Source organism: Copidosoma floridanum, unplaced genomic scaffold (genome assembly GCF_036245765.1).
Source record: "Copidosoma floridanum isolate Cflo_tuat_1 unplaced genomic scaffold, Cflo_Japanese_pri ptg000019l, whole genome shotgun sequence".
Taxonomy (NCBI): domain Eukaryota; kingdom Metazoa; phylum Arthropoda; class Insecta; order Hymenoptera; family Encyrtidae; genus Copidosoma; species Copidosoma floridanum.
The window spans coordinates 7,545,779-7,561,367 of record NW_028321896.1 but is presented as its reverse complement, the minus strand read 5'-3'; the positions used below and the strand labels follow the sequence as shown (position 1 = coordinate 7,561,367).

At 39.5% G+C, this 15,589-nt stretch overlaps 1 protein-coding gene across 1 annotated transcript in view; it reads right to left on the bottom strand.

The window, feature by feature from the left end:
* The window catches only part of chinmo (Chronologically inappropriate morphogenesis), a 76,253-nt gene extending 63,932 nt beyond the window's left edge, over nucleotides 1-12,321 (bottom strand). The window contains exon 1 of the mRNA XM_089593249.1: nucleotides 12,198-12,321. The gene's annotated coding sequence lies outside the window, so the exon portion shown is untranslated. The remainder of the gene's footprint in view (nucleotides 1-12,197) is intronic.
* Nucleotides 12,322-15,589: the final 3,268 nt, after the last annotated feature.

Sequence of the window (15,589 nt, the reverse complement as noted above, 5' to 3'; positions counted from 1 at the left end):
CGTCGTAAGACACGCTATTGGGAGAGCATCGCTCGAGAACAAGAGTCGAATGAGTATTTTCGTGAACTTCTGATGTGGAATCGCGTTCGTTTGGACCGTGTAGCTACTGCGCGCGTATTTTTCGCTTCTTGTTGCTATGTTTTATTTTTAGATTTTTTTTTTCTTTAACCCCCCCCCCCCGCCCCCCGCAACCAAGTCGCACACTTTCAGCAACTTTGTGTGCGCGTGCAGTATGTGTACACAGCGGCGATGAGTCACAATTTCAATGCAGTTATTTATATTGATTTATATTAGCCAATCGGCAGATAATAAAAAAAAACACACGAGTTTACTTATCGATCGTTTTTTCGGAAATTCCACGTGATACGTTCACCTTTGGTTGTATTTTATAATCTTGCTCGTTGAGTGAATTGTATGTACTTGTGTTCGAGTACATTGACGCGCACAAGTCACTTTTATCATTAAAAATATCGTTTTTTGCTTGCAGCTCGATCAACAGCTTCTGATTCACATTGTTATCATTCAACGCTTATATAATTTGTTTTGATTTTGGACGTAAATACACGATAAATAGACCACAAAGGGTTTCAGTTGACAGTGCGTGAATTACTTCATTAATTAATTAACAATTTAAAACTGTAAATATATTTTTAGCTTATAAGCCAAGCTTAATTTTTTTGCTTAACAATGAAAAGCCAATATTTCTTGTCTTTTCGCTAAAATTTCGTATGATAGCTAAAGCAATGAGAAAAAAAAATTACAAGTGTTTCACTATCAATGTGTACGAATTACGCACAAATTTCGAGTGCCATTTTTTTTTTTTTTTTTTTTATCAAAGTAAACTGATTAAAAATTTGGCAAAATTTTTCTGGGTATGCAAATAAATTTTAAAAGTGGATAGGGTAAACATTTTAGGTAGGTAGGGTAAAAGCTGTTTCACAAAACAATGGATATTCTAAGACTAATGTGTATTCATACACAATGAAAATACTACAGCTGGGGTGACAAGAATCACTCGATTGTCCAGATCAAAATTATTTTGTTAATCAATTGGTTGAAAAAAATATTAAATTTTAATTCCATAAATATATCTTTCACAACTGTAAAGTAATTTTTTTTATATAAAAAAAATGTGATATATCCAACGGCATCTACATTTTTGTCAGTTATCGTGGAAAATTTTAAGATATTCTATGCCAAAATTCACTCAACGTAACATTACTCGTACGGAACCGTGCTTTTCCTCATCTTTCAGATTTCCTCTAGTCAAAGTAGATTATCGTAGAAAAAAATCAAGATTTTTGCGTTAGAAGTAGCTGCAAGAGTTTTTATAGTAAATTTATGTAAAAAACGTGCTGTCGTCTGCTACTCGATAATTTCAACCGATTGCACCGATGTTTTCAGAAAAGGTATTAGTAGGTTGCAAGAGCCTCCTTAATAACTTCACGATTGTGTCTATAGCTTGTTACAAACCAATTATGTTAAAAAAATAATTAATCTAATTATGGGGGGTAATGGGGGTCGTGGGGAGTTCACGGTATTTCTAATGCTTTCAAAATAATACTTGGGTGAGTTTTTTTGTCATTGCAAACTGTATAGTAGTTGTAAAAAAAAGACGTTTTATCGCATTATAATTATTTTAAAAAAGCACAAAAGTACTTATGCTAGACGATTCAAAGCCTCTGGCATTTCTACCGAAAAAAAAAAAAATTAAAACAATGGACGACCGAAGCATGTTTTTAACATTCGAACGACTTTTCAGAGAATCGCCGTTTCATCGAAGCATCAATATTTTTTCGAAACAATTTCGGCATCCATCAAAATACCTCCACATACACAACCGACACGCATATCTGCAGTGGAAACGAAAAATAATAGCCACATGCAAAAATCCACCTTCAACCCCAACCTGTGCGGAATATCGCTAAAGTAAGAGAGAAAAGAAAAATAGCCTAAACATCGTTCACTTCCCTTTGCGAAAATAAAAGAGCCCGTCATCCGTATCTGCTGCACGAACAAAACACCCGCGAGCGAAGAAACAGTTTCGTGATGCATGTAGCTCTTGGGGCATAATTAACGCAGTTCCCGAAACCGAGGCAAGGACGCCAACGCACGCGCGTGCACACATGACTCGAAACCATAGAGTATACCCAATATTATTATATACATATATAGAGGAACCTCGAAACCCGTGATGCATTCGAAGGGAGATCCCCGCGTATAAGAATGCCATGGCCGTGACGTCATGTGGGACACCTTTTTTACTTCTTTTTGCGCGCTTGAGTCCTAAAAACGCAGAAACACGAGATAATGTCTACTATGGGTTTCACCAAACTGATTCTAACGCATAACATAAGGATATTTAACCGTTAAGCAGCACTTGATACTTTTGTTAAGCATAAACAAAGACTATCATAAAGAACCGTCTTCACATTTTTCAGAGGATATAATACTCGATTTCTTCAACAGAATCTAATCTTATCGGTAAAATGTGTTTTTTTTTGTTTTTGTTTTTTTTTTAAAGACCATCGCTGTAGAGCCTAAATCTACTGGACGGGGAAGTTTTTAATGCTAAGAATTTGTGCAGATTACACTTGGAGACAAATGATTTTTTTGGCAGCATTAAAATATTTCCACGGAGCCTCCACCGGATAATCAATTGGATTCCATTGTAAATTTACGTAAAGTAACACTTGTACAAGATAACAAAACTACTTTGTCGAACAGTTGGATATTTGCGTAACGGATTGATTATTCAATCCTCCTTGGATGCACAGGCTATACACCCAGTTTGCATAATTTTGTACATAAATTCAATTACGTATCAATTCTATCGGCCCATGACTAAAGGTAAATTACGCGTGACTACGCACATTTTTCGGCAATGTAACTATACAGCCATTAAACAGTTTTTGCCATAAATTCACATGTTTTGGGCTGTACTGTTGCTGACGCGGAAAAAAAAATTTTTAAAAATAGAGAGAACAGAGAGCCATGGCGCTCCGGTTAATGGGGGATAATTATACACATCGGGAGTGTTCCGCGCTCCCTAAATCGTCCGTAACTATGACTTTCTCCCCTCCGCGTTTCTGCACAAACACACGTGTACAAGGTATATATATATACGTGGAGAGAACGGCACTCGTAAACATATTATACATTCTCGTAACTAACCGTCGATCGTTTCTGCGAATCGACGATGGCCACAAGCGAAAACAACAAAACGCAGCGGTAACAACAGAAGCGGCCATCGGCACCCCATCCTTCGCTGCGCTACATCGGTATGTATGTGTGTATACCCCCAGAGTACCTATCAACGCGTTTGTGTTTCTTCCCTGATTCACTCGGGTCTTTGTTTTCGTTTCGTCTATATACCTATAAGTACGTGCCCCCCCCCTTCCTCACTCGTGTTTCGGTTATTATGCAACAATTGTGCAAGCGCCGCATCAACATTTTACAGCTATATACATCAAAATCTGTACTGCATTGTTGTCCGTTTTTAACGCGATGAAAGGGGACAATTTGATTTGGGAAAATATAGAAGGTAACAGGTAAAGGTAATTCAGGGTATGAGGGGGCGATCGCCTTTTTTTGGGGTAACAGGGAGACAACTCGATCTGTTACAAACAATGATACTTACACATGTTGCGAAACAGCAGAGGTATCCCTCTTTTTTTTTCAAAATAACATTTAAGAGCCTCTTTAAAAAAAAAAAACAAGCAAAAAAAGACGCAACATCTGATGTCGAAATAAACGCAGTTTTAGTTATATGATTGTATCAAATACATTGGCGTTTCATCGATGTTTATTATAACTTGTTATCTAGATGAAATGTGCTGATGGGTAAAAGTATACTACTACTGTTATAAGTGTCGTAGATTTTCATGAAACCATTGAAACATACATACGCATCATCAGCGCACACGAAATTAACTAGTATATCTCTGCTGTATTTAGATGGCGCCAGTGGACGGACACACAAGTATAGGTAATAATTTATGGCTGTGTAAATTACCTTTAAAGCCAATAAACTTATATTACTACTAGGTAATAATTCAGAAATGGCTGTATAAATTTACATTCAAAGGGCAATGAACTTATTAAATAATAATTTTAAAAATCACACCTGACCTAATGGTTATAATTTATGACTTGTGTACTTCAATAGAAGAGAATCATTACTTGTACACTCTCATAAACCAATTTTTCATCTACGAAAAAAAAGCCATACCCCATGTACCAGGCAGTATATGCAATAAGCATTAGTTGTTTGGTCTTTTAAAATACTGATGTTGTAAACGTATACAGCGTGGAGAAAAAAAAAAAAAAAAAAAAAAACGATACATTAATTTTTTATTAGTTTAATGACAGCTAATGGATCATGTTTGAAAAGAGGTGCCTTAACGGAGTAATTTCGCGAAAATATCCAGTTAGGAGTCTTTGGCATCATCGTAAATGCACGGAGAAAGCGTTTTGTGGATCCCCAAAAATGATGCCACACTTTATAATTCACCTTTTTTGGCTTTCAAGCCAATATACACGTGTGGATGACGTTAATAATTCTCTTTACTCACCTAACTAGGGGTTTTGGAAAAGTATACCCAAACACGTACATCACATCATGCGAAATAAATCATATATTATATTCCTTGGAGTTCTGTACTTCCCCTTTTGGTCGAGGTACAGGGCACACGATACGCTGTCGCAAAACGAAAGAGGGGCCCTGCAATCGTACAGGTACCGGGATCGGACACGGATGCACGGCTACACAATGGGGTGCAATTCCATGGTGCGTAAAAGAACACTGCAACAGATAAAGCCAGTCGGACCTTTTTTTTTTTTTTTTTTTTTTCCAACCAGCCATCAGACACGTGTGGCCGATGCATGCCCTCTAAATTTTAAATAGCGAAATCGCCTGTTTCACCGTTTAAACATAATGTATATATACGGTTGGTTCTTTTTCCATTGCGGAGTTCAATTACGCACCCTTACATTGTATATACATATAGGCCATCATCCACCTTACCATTACGTAATAAGCCGGTGTGCACATCGTATATACCGATGCCGACACGGAAAAATTGTGTGGCACCTTTTCTCTCGCCAGACAATGCAGCGGACTTGCCCTGCAATAGACGTTGTATCAGTGACAACAAAACCTTTACCCAGAGTATAATATATACTTTATTGCGATGACTACAAATGTACAGAAGGATGGCAACACATTAGAGTCGCATCGTCCGATCACTCCTCCTATACTATTTATCAGAAATATGTATTGAGAACGAAGGTATACACAGAAAAGGGGAGTATAGGCTGCTGCGCGCGTGATTATATTATATACGTGAGCGAAGGACATAATCACATATAATGAAAGATCCCAAAATTATTGTCACCCGTGCACATACTGCAGTATAGAGAGAAAAGAAAAGAAAAAAGAAAAAGAAAAAAGATAGACGAAAGAGAGTTCCGACACCGTGGAAGGGAGGGGTGCAAGTATACATCGAGATAGAAGCTCCGGTGTATACATATATTTATAGTGTATGGCACTGCGTTTGGTCGGACTCTGCTGGCGTTGCTGCGACGACGTTGGGAAGAAACGAAGGGGAAACAGTGCCCTCTGCGATGTTATTACCTATAGCTAGCCCCCGAAGTTTGGGGATGAAGGCGAGAGACTCGGCAGCGCAGCCAAGACGACGAAGCCGATGCGCGAGAAAGGGAGAGCGCGCACAAACATCGATATATGCCTCTCGAGGCACCCTATATTATAAGGACGCATATCCTTGCGGACCAACTTTTTCTGTACCGTTATAATAGTGTGATACGCGCAGGTACGCACATACACATCGGTATACGGCTGACGGGGGTGGAAGGGAGGGCTGGTGGTTTCTGTTGCGGGAGGACGACTTGTTACCGTGTTAAGGAGCGCGAGGATCGAGCTTTCGACTTTTGCGATATGCATTTTCCTGCCTGCATATACGACATACATGTTTCAACTAATATAATATATATGCTACAAAAATATATATATATGGCTGTCCTCAATCACAATAAGGATCATTGGAATATAAGAGTTGGGCCGATAACTCGTGCCAATGTACAGTGATTCATGTGTGCACTCGTATAATGAATTGTCACACGTACATAACACGTAAAGAGTTCATACAACAGCTTGCAGAATCCACGACTTTCGATGCACTCGTCCAAGCTACATGGATACACGTGGAAGTTTTTCGGGAGCGATTGCTTCGTATTAAAAATCTATCAAGTTAGCCATCATTACACAAACAAACACAGCAAAGAATAAAAATTAACACCTAAACACCTAAACGGAGGATATTTATCAGTATAGGTGTGTATTGTACTTATTCCGCGCGTTTCGGCTGATTATCGGAGTTAATGGCTTGCCGCTGGAATCAATTAAACTTGCGCTTGTACGGGGGGTGGTGGGTTTAATTGAGGCAAAATTCGCTGATTCAGGCCCTCGCTACAGCTCCCCATTGAATTATCCGTGGGTAATGCACACGCGCACCATCATCGGGAAGAAAAAAAAAAAAGGGGGATGATGGTGGTGGTGGAGAAAAAAAAAAAAAAAAAAAAAAAAAGATAAAACCTATCAATTTCTCCGAGACGACCCTCTCTCCCTTATATTCGACTGCAGCGGCATTCTCGGCGCGTATATTTATATATACACACGGCCGAGGAGGAGTAGGAAAAGGGGGTGGAAAGGGCGAGGCGAGGAGTTTGCCAACACATCGTTTCTCTCTAAGAATTTTACAGCAGCAGCGCCGCAACTTCATCCCTCCGTACACACATATATATATACATCTTCGCCGTCCGTCCTTTCGTCCTGGCAATCTATATTTCCAACCCCTCGTGCAAGCGCACACACGCGCACACAACCAAGAAACTCCATCCCTGCAGCTATTTGTGGGGAGAAGGGAAAAGTGAAGGGACTACCACGACGACGACGCAGGAGCGCAGAGTCAATACTGCAACTATACACTACCAAGGGAAAGAGAGAGGAGGAGGGGGGGGAGGGAGATGGCGCAGCTACCCCTAAAAAGAAGAGTCTATGCTATGGTTGAGGGCTGCTACACACCCCAATCTCTCCGCGTGATGCACGGAAGAAACAGTGGTTGGGTGTGTGTTTGTTACGCACACCACGTGACAGCGCACGCATGGTATATATACCTACCAACAGAGAGATAGAGAGGGAGAGAGAGGTGAGGCATAATTGCCGAAGGGCGCATACACGCATATACATGTATTTATATATATATACATTGTTGTACGCGTATAGCGTATACATGGACTTGCAGAGGAAGGGTGGAGGGAAGGACGACGGCGATGCGTAGCGGCGCGATAGGGAAATTCTGATGAAAGCACAGATTTTCTCGCCCATCTATATATATATATGTGCGCATATAGGTATTGTATGTACACACGAGGTGGGAGGACGCGGGGGTGGCGATTGGAAAAAAAGGAAAGAAGAGGGAGCGTATAATAACGAGAGAGGAGAGAAAAAAAAAAAAAAAAGGAGCTCCGATGCTTTTGACGATTTTCCTTCTTCTTCTTCTTGTTTCTCGTTTCTTTTCCTGTGCTTCTTCCATCGGTTCGGCCCTTTCTCCCTTTGTACGTGCAGTGTGTGCTTCTTTTTCAACAGAAGAAAAAAAGAGGTTCAAGGACGCGCTAATTAAAATCGATGAATTTTTTTTTTTTTTTTTTTTTACACGCTCACTATCTCTCTTTTCGGGGATATGCGGATGGACGTGGTAGAATACTCTTGTGTGCGCGCACGGTGTAGGAGCTTTCAAGGTACCGGTATATGTAATACAGGTGAGATCGAGTGAATTATTATTATTATTATTCGCGAGTTTTTTTTTCCCCCCGTTGTGAGTGATTTTATATTACTCATACGTTTGGATATAATAGTGCGTCGTGTGTTGGAGATGATGGACTCTAACTGGAGATAATTTCGGAAATTTTTCGTGCAGTTGCGATGCATATAGTCATATATTACAGAGGTGGGCAGTATTTGATCAAGTTGAAGTACTCCGAGACATACTTTATTCAAAGGTAGGATTGAAGTTACGTGAGCATTTAATTTCTTTATGTGAATGAATTATCTGAATATGATGCTTTATATTTGTTATCCTATGTGTAAAATAAACGATTTCTGATAACTGTTGCTCTTTTCGCTTGTATCTCGCTTGGTTACGTAAAATACGTGGGTACTTTAATACAAGAACGAAAGAGAATGAAGTAGTGTATAACTATGGCTTAGGAGTGGCAATTCCTCTGTCTGCAAGTCGAAGAGCGGTGATGTTGTTATAATATATGTATACGGATTTGATTTTTGTATTTCGAATACTTTGATAAAGTACAAATGCATTTGAGTAAATTACTCAAAATACATTTGTATTCGACAAAAGAATTTAAGATATTTTCATTAAATACATATTAAGAGAATATAATTGGATTAATTTTTTTTTTTCTTTAAAACATTTCATTTCATACATTATATTTAACCTTTTACTTGTTGAATTTTCTTTTTACGGAATGATAGTGAATCTAATTTTTTTGTATACAAACTAAGTAATTTTAAGAAAATGTCAATGAAATTATGCCAATATATTAGTAAAAAAATGTCAATTGAAAATCAATCGACTGCTCAATTTTATTGAACAAGATTCTGAAAAAATTTCGCGAAAATTTAATGTTTATTGTAAAATTGAGCTATTTTAAATATTATATATAAGTACGCCGTTATAATCACTTAGATATATATATTTTAGTTCAACAAAATTTGTTTTTGGAAAATAGTAGTATAACCGTTGTATTGCTCTTTAAAAATCTTACTGGTGACTTGACAAAATTACACGAATTCTTTTTTTGTACATTCGGTTTGAAATGTAATTTACCAATTTAGTTAACAACAACTTATTATCATTAAATCCATTTAAAAGACTTGCCCCGAATTTATGTTTCTTCGACTAAACATATAACCAACAGCCATGTACAAAGCGATCAAATTATAAAAATCAAGTTCGATTACTTGTAAAAACGAGCGTGTGCTTGCGCGCATCATTTTAAAAGGCAAAGTACGACATTAAACGTGTACAACAATGCGAGTGCGCCACGAGGTTTATATATACCCACGAAAATGCAAATCCTCGCACCGAAAAATATAGCAAACCATTTCTATTCAGAAGCTAATATTCTTTCCAAACCCCTCCGCACGACGCACATATAGTAATGCCGACAATGACACAATCATCCCAGCATCAACACCTTTCATTATAGTTACATTATAATGAAAAAACAAAATACCTATGTTTGAAGTTCACATCGAAAATATATATATAATATTCATCCATGACCCATTTAAATATACACACGTAAACGCATGCAGCAGATGAAGATTAGCAAACGCGCGGAGAACGAGGAAGTGCCCAACAAAAACTTGCGGCGCGAGAGAAGGAGGAGGAAGTAAAAATTGTATGTACATGTGTATATATATAATGGCTGTACGGCATGTATATGGGACACGAGGAGCGGGTTTTCGACTCTCGCACGCATGGGAATTATTATAATAAGATGCATTTCGGTTGGGACGACACCGCGGCGTCTGTCCTTCCCTTTGCGGTGTATATATACACATGAAACCGGCTCGGCCAGATGACGACGGTGCGCACTTCGAGATCCAAGACGGAAGAGAATATATAAGAAGGATGGGCCGTGTCTAGTAGCTTCTAACATCGCAAGTTTATGTATAGGTGTGCGATGCAGGTTTTGCGGGCCCGACACGCGGAACTAGGCACATCGGCACCCTTATACGTGCAGCTGCATTTTCAGGTTGTACCGCGTAAGTTGGGGGTATACCCATCTATTTAGGAGAGAGAGAGAGTGTAAACAGTTGGGAACTACAATGCGGGTCGTTATCTCACGATAGGGTTTTGGTGCTGCATCGCCCAATTATAATTACATCTATAGTTCAAAGGGTGCAGGTGGAAATTGCTATACTTTTAAATACGAAATTGTAACAAAACGCGTGTGATTTTTTCTTTCTTTCTCCACTCCCATACTGAACTTGATCATTTTTTTTTTTTCATTCCCAAACATTTTCGACGCAAAACCATACATGAACTGGTCCGTATCCGCGTTTTTCACCCGCTCCCGGTTGCCGTCGAACGCGCACGGGATATAATTAAGACGAGACAAACCTTGGATGATCGTTGCGTACATATATATATATATGTATATCTAGTGTACGGTAAATTGCAATCATTCGATGAACCGAAAAGGTACGAGTGGAGCAAGAAGGAGAAGAAGAAAAAAGAGTATACACACCTCCAAGCCTCATAATAGCCAAAACGCGTTTTCTATGTATACGTGTACGACAACTGCACACACCTCGTAGATTGGTACCGGTACACATAAGTATCGGCCATGAGAACAGCCAACGAACAAAAGGTACGAGAGTCGAGAGAGACGGCTACTAGTCGTACTCGTACGGGTATATATTTATACCCGCGTATAAAATAATAAAAGCAGGTGTGCATCAGCAGGCTGGCATCGGTGCACTTTCGGCCCTAGGAAACTACCCGTACGTGTACAAATGTATATATAGGGAGGGACCGCATGGAGCGCGCGCGGCCTAGACAAAAAGAAAGGAGAAAAGAATAGGAAAAAAATAAAAATCGATCGCTATACGGCGACTCCGTGTGTATATATACAGTGCATCACCGCACTTACACGTTTTGACATACACGGAGAAAGTGCGTACAGTATGATGCATGTGCAGGGGATTAATAGTTAGCCTAAGTATATATACGTGTATACGAGTACACGTGAACTCACACACGCGAGCAAAGAGAATCAATGTGTGTACGTATATATGGTATTATACCGTGTGCCTCCTCTCTCTGTGTTTTTTGCGCAAGGAAACAGCAACGTACAACTATGATAATGCGCACAATACATATGGGGCACGTACGGCTTTATGTATAAGAAAAAGAAAGGGGGAGACCGGCTAATAGTTGCATGCGCCCGTATTTTCTCATTGTGCGCGTTCCCATGCACTGCGTCGGACGTCAAGTTTCTTTGCGCTGTGATACAGTTTTGTATACATGCTGTATTTGGAGCTAGACATATACATATATGGGCGTTGGTGAGTATATTATACGCTATAGCATTTTTGGCCACAACTGATAAGTACGAGACGACGGAGAAGAAACTTTTGGTATTATGCTTACATGCGTACACAATATATTGTATACAGTGCCTATATTATATCGTGGCTTTTTCACCGAAAGCGACATCGGTATTATAACGATAAACAAGAGTATACTTGTCTCATGACGTTAATTTTTGTTTCGGATCCACATGCAGGTCATAAAATAACGAAAAGCGTATGTACAGTCGCAACGAAACGATCCTCCTCCGCGTTGCGTGTACATGGCACCCCCTTTTATAACGAATAGTGGGACGGGGTGGCGCCTTATGAGGTAAAAAAAATCGGTGCACGCCAAAAACGCTCAACTGAACGGACTGAAATTCCAAGAGCAAAGAAAATATATGGTGGATTATGGCAGCGTGAGAGAGATAACAATGTAATGAAAGTAGGGACAAGACCCGTAAATATACATACATCGGATGACGCGCGTGATTCAAACCAAAAGCTCGAACTTGCGGGCTACCGATCGAAATTTCGGGGAAAGGTACATTCGTGCACATATTATGACGTATGTTTGCGGGCGCTTCCGCGAAATCTAACTATATATTTATCATGTACACGCATGTAAATGTATGTAATAAGCTCGTGCACCCGTTTGTTGCCGTTTTCCCGTGTGTGTATGTACGTATACTTGTAATTATTGTAGTAAATTATTTTTCTTCAAGAGCTTTTTTTCTCACTTTGTATTGGAAATATATATAAATAGTAATGATGTGATGCGCCGATGTGGGTTAACAAGGACACCTTGAGATCAAGCGATTTCGGTTTTTTTGGGTAAGATGAGGGAGAGATTTTACTACGTTAATTTTTTATTGGGGGTAGGAGGGGGGGGGTGTCGAAAAGAATGGAAATACAAAAAACGTACCGTTACGAAACGTAAAGCACCACGTTATGGACACTGAACCTATGGTAAGACACAAGATGCGCTTGGGTGGAAAAAAAAAAAAAATCAACTCACCCCCGCCCTTACAACAGCACACACTGCAGGTAGAAGAGGCTCTACGACGCAGCTTCGACACGCAAATGAAGCGCTTGGTCCGAAAAACCCGTAGTTTACAACCGCGAGCAGAATCTTGGGAGGAAAATTCACTGCAACGTCAAAGACAAAACGACTGCAACCATCACGCGATCGCGTATTAATGATTGCTAGGCCCAAACACGATGCTATATATACCGATGTGCCTCATAAGCGGCGATGCGGCACTGCTTCGTGTGGCCCATTACATACGTTTCAATGTGTATGGATCAAAACAAATGAAATTCGCGTTGTACGTACCAATATTATATATGTATAGGTGTGTATCGTATATATTACACGGCGCAGTGCCGACCATTGCGCTGTTAACGAATGTTATAAACGTTATAATATATTATTATCGTTGTGTACGCGCGTTAGGTACGCATGCGTGTGTGTGTGTAAGATTTGTGGAAAGCTACACACTCGGGCGGGATAGATGGTGAGCCTATACGTACAAGGTTTAGCAAAAAAAAAAAAAAAAAAAAAAAAAAAAACAGCGCTATAGACAATTGATATATATATATTTTTTTATCACGAATGAAGGGAATAAATCAAGAGAGAAGTGCGCAGGTTGCATAAGTATTATCCTCGCAATACCTACCTTTTCGTTACCTACACACTATATATATATGAATATGCAGCTATGGAAAACCTCCCGGGCCCTGCCAAAATACGGTTCCCCTTTTCTGTATTATGATATATTATATACTTGGGCGATCGGTGAGTCCCGTGTCACATATATGCATGATGGTGCCTATTTGCTCACAGCACTTACTATTTTCTATTCTACAGGTGAACGAGGCGTGTACCCGTGTTTACCCATACATATACTTATATGCTCTCGGTTTTGAGTGTGCGGTTGATGCGCATAAAGGGGGGACCCCACAGTATGCACAAAACGCATATATATCGCGATGGTATATATATATAAATATATTGACGTACACAATTGCTTTTATAGTGGGTACGACGTAGGTATATATTTATGTATGATAATTATCACGTGGTGCGAGCACGCGAGATCCTAATCAAGGCATCGATAATTGTATATATATGCCATGTAGGGTGAGGGTGACGCGGTCTTTGTCTACCATACCTGTATATGTATATGTATATACGTATATTCGGCAATCGGTCGTCCCTATATGCGTCGATACGCTATATTTTTTTTTTCTCTACGTTTTCTCCATCAACCATCGTAGGTATAACTAAATTTATATGTATATACGTGCAAAATATATTTATTTCGTGTACAATGCGTACAGAACACTTGGTGCTTTTTCATTTACATGCATTTACCAATATATATATATACACCCCCGAGAGACGACTCGATTCTCTCACTCTCTTTTTTTTTTTTTTTTATAGTGTGTTTTCGTTGATCATACGTCAAAGTAAGTGCATTATTAGTCTCAACTGTTTTTGTTCTCCCTAATAATAATAATATCCTGGAATATTATCTACTATAGACACATTATTTTTGTTTCGATCGGCGCAGGATGTACTTACATATGTATATACACGCACTTTGTTGGTACCTCATGGGTAGTAATAAGTGTATTACAACAATGCGTCCACTTTGCATCTGTCAAAAAATATTTATATCTCAGGATGTATTACCATCGTTATTATTATTATTATTATTATTATTATTATTATTATTATTTGCACGCTCCGTTTCACGTTAAGCTGCGCTGGGCCATGACTCATTTCTGCAGGGATAAAACAATCATGCGCAACATAATAGACTATCTTTTGGGCTAAATAGGCTCAAACCATGGGGACTCAGCATTGGTGCTCAAATACTAAACGCAGGTTTATTTTTCCGTATACATATAATATGTCCACGTTCCCGAGCGAGTACGTAAGTATATGTATGTGCATACTAATGATGTTAGATAAAACATCGAGTATTCGTGAATCTTGCATTGTTTCGTTCGAGCGACGAGTGAGGGATATGGTGGGCTCTCTTATTAATATACATCTCGCGAAATCCACAAATTGCAGACGAAGCACAACCTTATAGGATATACAATACATATAATTTTACCTATACGAGTAGAACTTTCCTGCTATACTCCCTACACGCGTGCAAAGCATTTTTTTTTTACAACTTTCTGCGAATAACAAAAATTTGCAAATTATTTTTTCGAGGGAGACTCTATAAGCGTCCAGGAAGGAAAGAAAGAAAAAACGATTACCATCGTCCCCGAGCGTCCGATGAATTATGAAAACCCCACGGGTGGAGAGAGAGCCCGGCTGCACCTGCGAGCTTACATAACTGTATTTACCCCGCAATCGAAGATCACCCGCCCACACGATAATATACAGTCATAGACTAACGTGCATGTTATACCTATATGTGGAGAAAGAGAGACGTCTGCGAAGCCCTTCCTCCCAAAGTCGTGTAATATACACAGTTATCCCCTTTCTTCGACTATCCATGTAATACACGCTGCAGAGGAGCATCGGATCTCTCTCTCACTCTCTTCCTAATTATCTTTATTAATGAACGAAAGCTTCCGCGAAACCACGACTTCCCTTCCTCCCCCGCATAGCTCCAACCCTCGCGGCGTGCCTATATATATGCGGGTAAATTCGTTAATCGCGTCTTGCATCCGTTCGGAATTCACCGCCCCTTCCTCGATAATTCAATGTACCCCCGCGCCTATATACGTGTGTAAGGTACACGATTGCCGGGAGATTTTTTTTTCTCCGTTTACGCGTAGTCGTGTACATTTGTTTGTAAAATGAAAAGTATGCTTACTTACGAGTTGTTTCGATGGAAAGTGCTAATTTTTCCCATTTCCTCTTTTTGCTTTCGAACAGCCACACACGAACTATCGTCGGAATTCTCGATCGACAAGTGCACGAAAGTGCAAGTTGTACTTATACTGTGGACTTTTTTTCATTCATTCGTTCGTCCTTAAGGAAACAGCCGGCAGCTCGAAACACGTCTACTAACGATACTCACGAAGAATGTTACATTCAAACTTATATTGTGTACTTGAATAACTATACCTACGTAACCAACAAGTGATTTTTTTTCTAACCACATAATAACCCAACCTTACCTCATTCGCGAACCGCAAAACTTAAAATCTCATACCGCCTATAGATTCGTTGCATAAATTTACTCAATGTAAGTATACAACCCATGGAGCTTTGAAATCGTCGTTATCAGCGAATACATGTATGTACGCCTTGACCTTCAAAGTCTGGCGAACGCCATCTTAAAACGTCACCTTGAAACCACCCGCGCGCCGGTAAAACATATATGTATACGGTCACCGAGATAAATACATTGCACAACTCAACATAGCGGCTGTTGC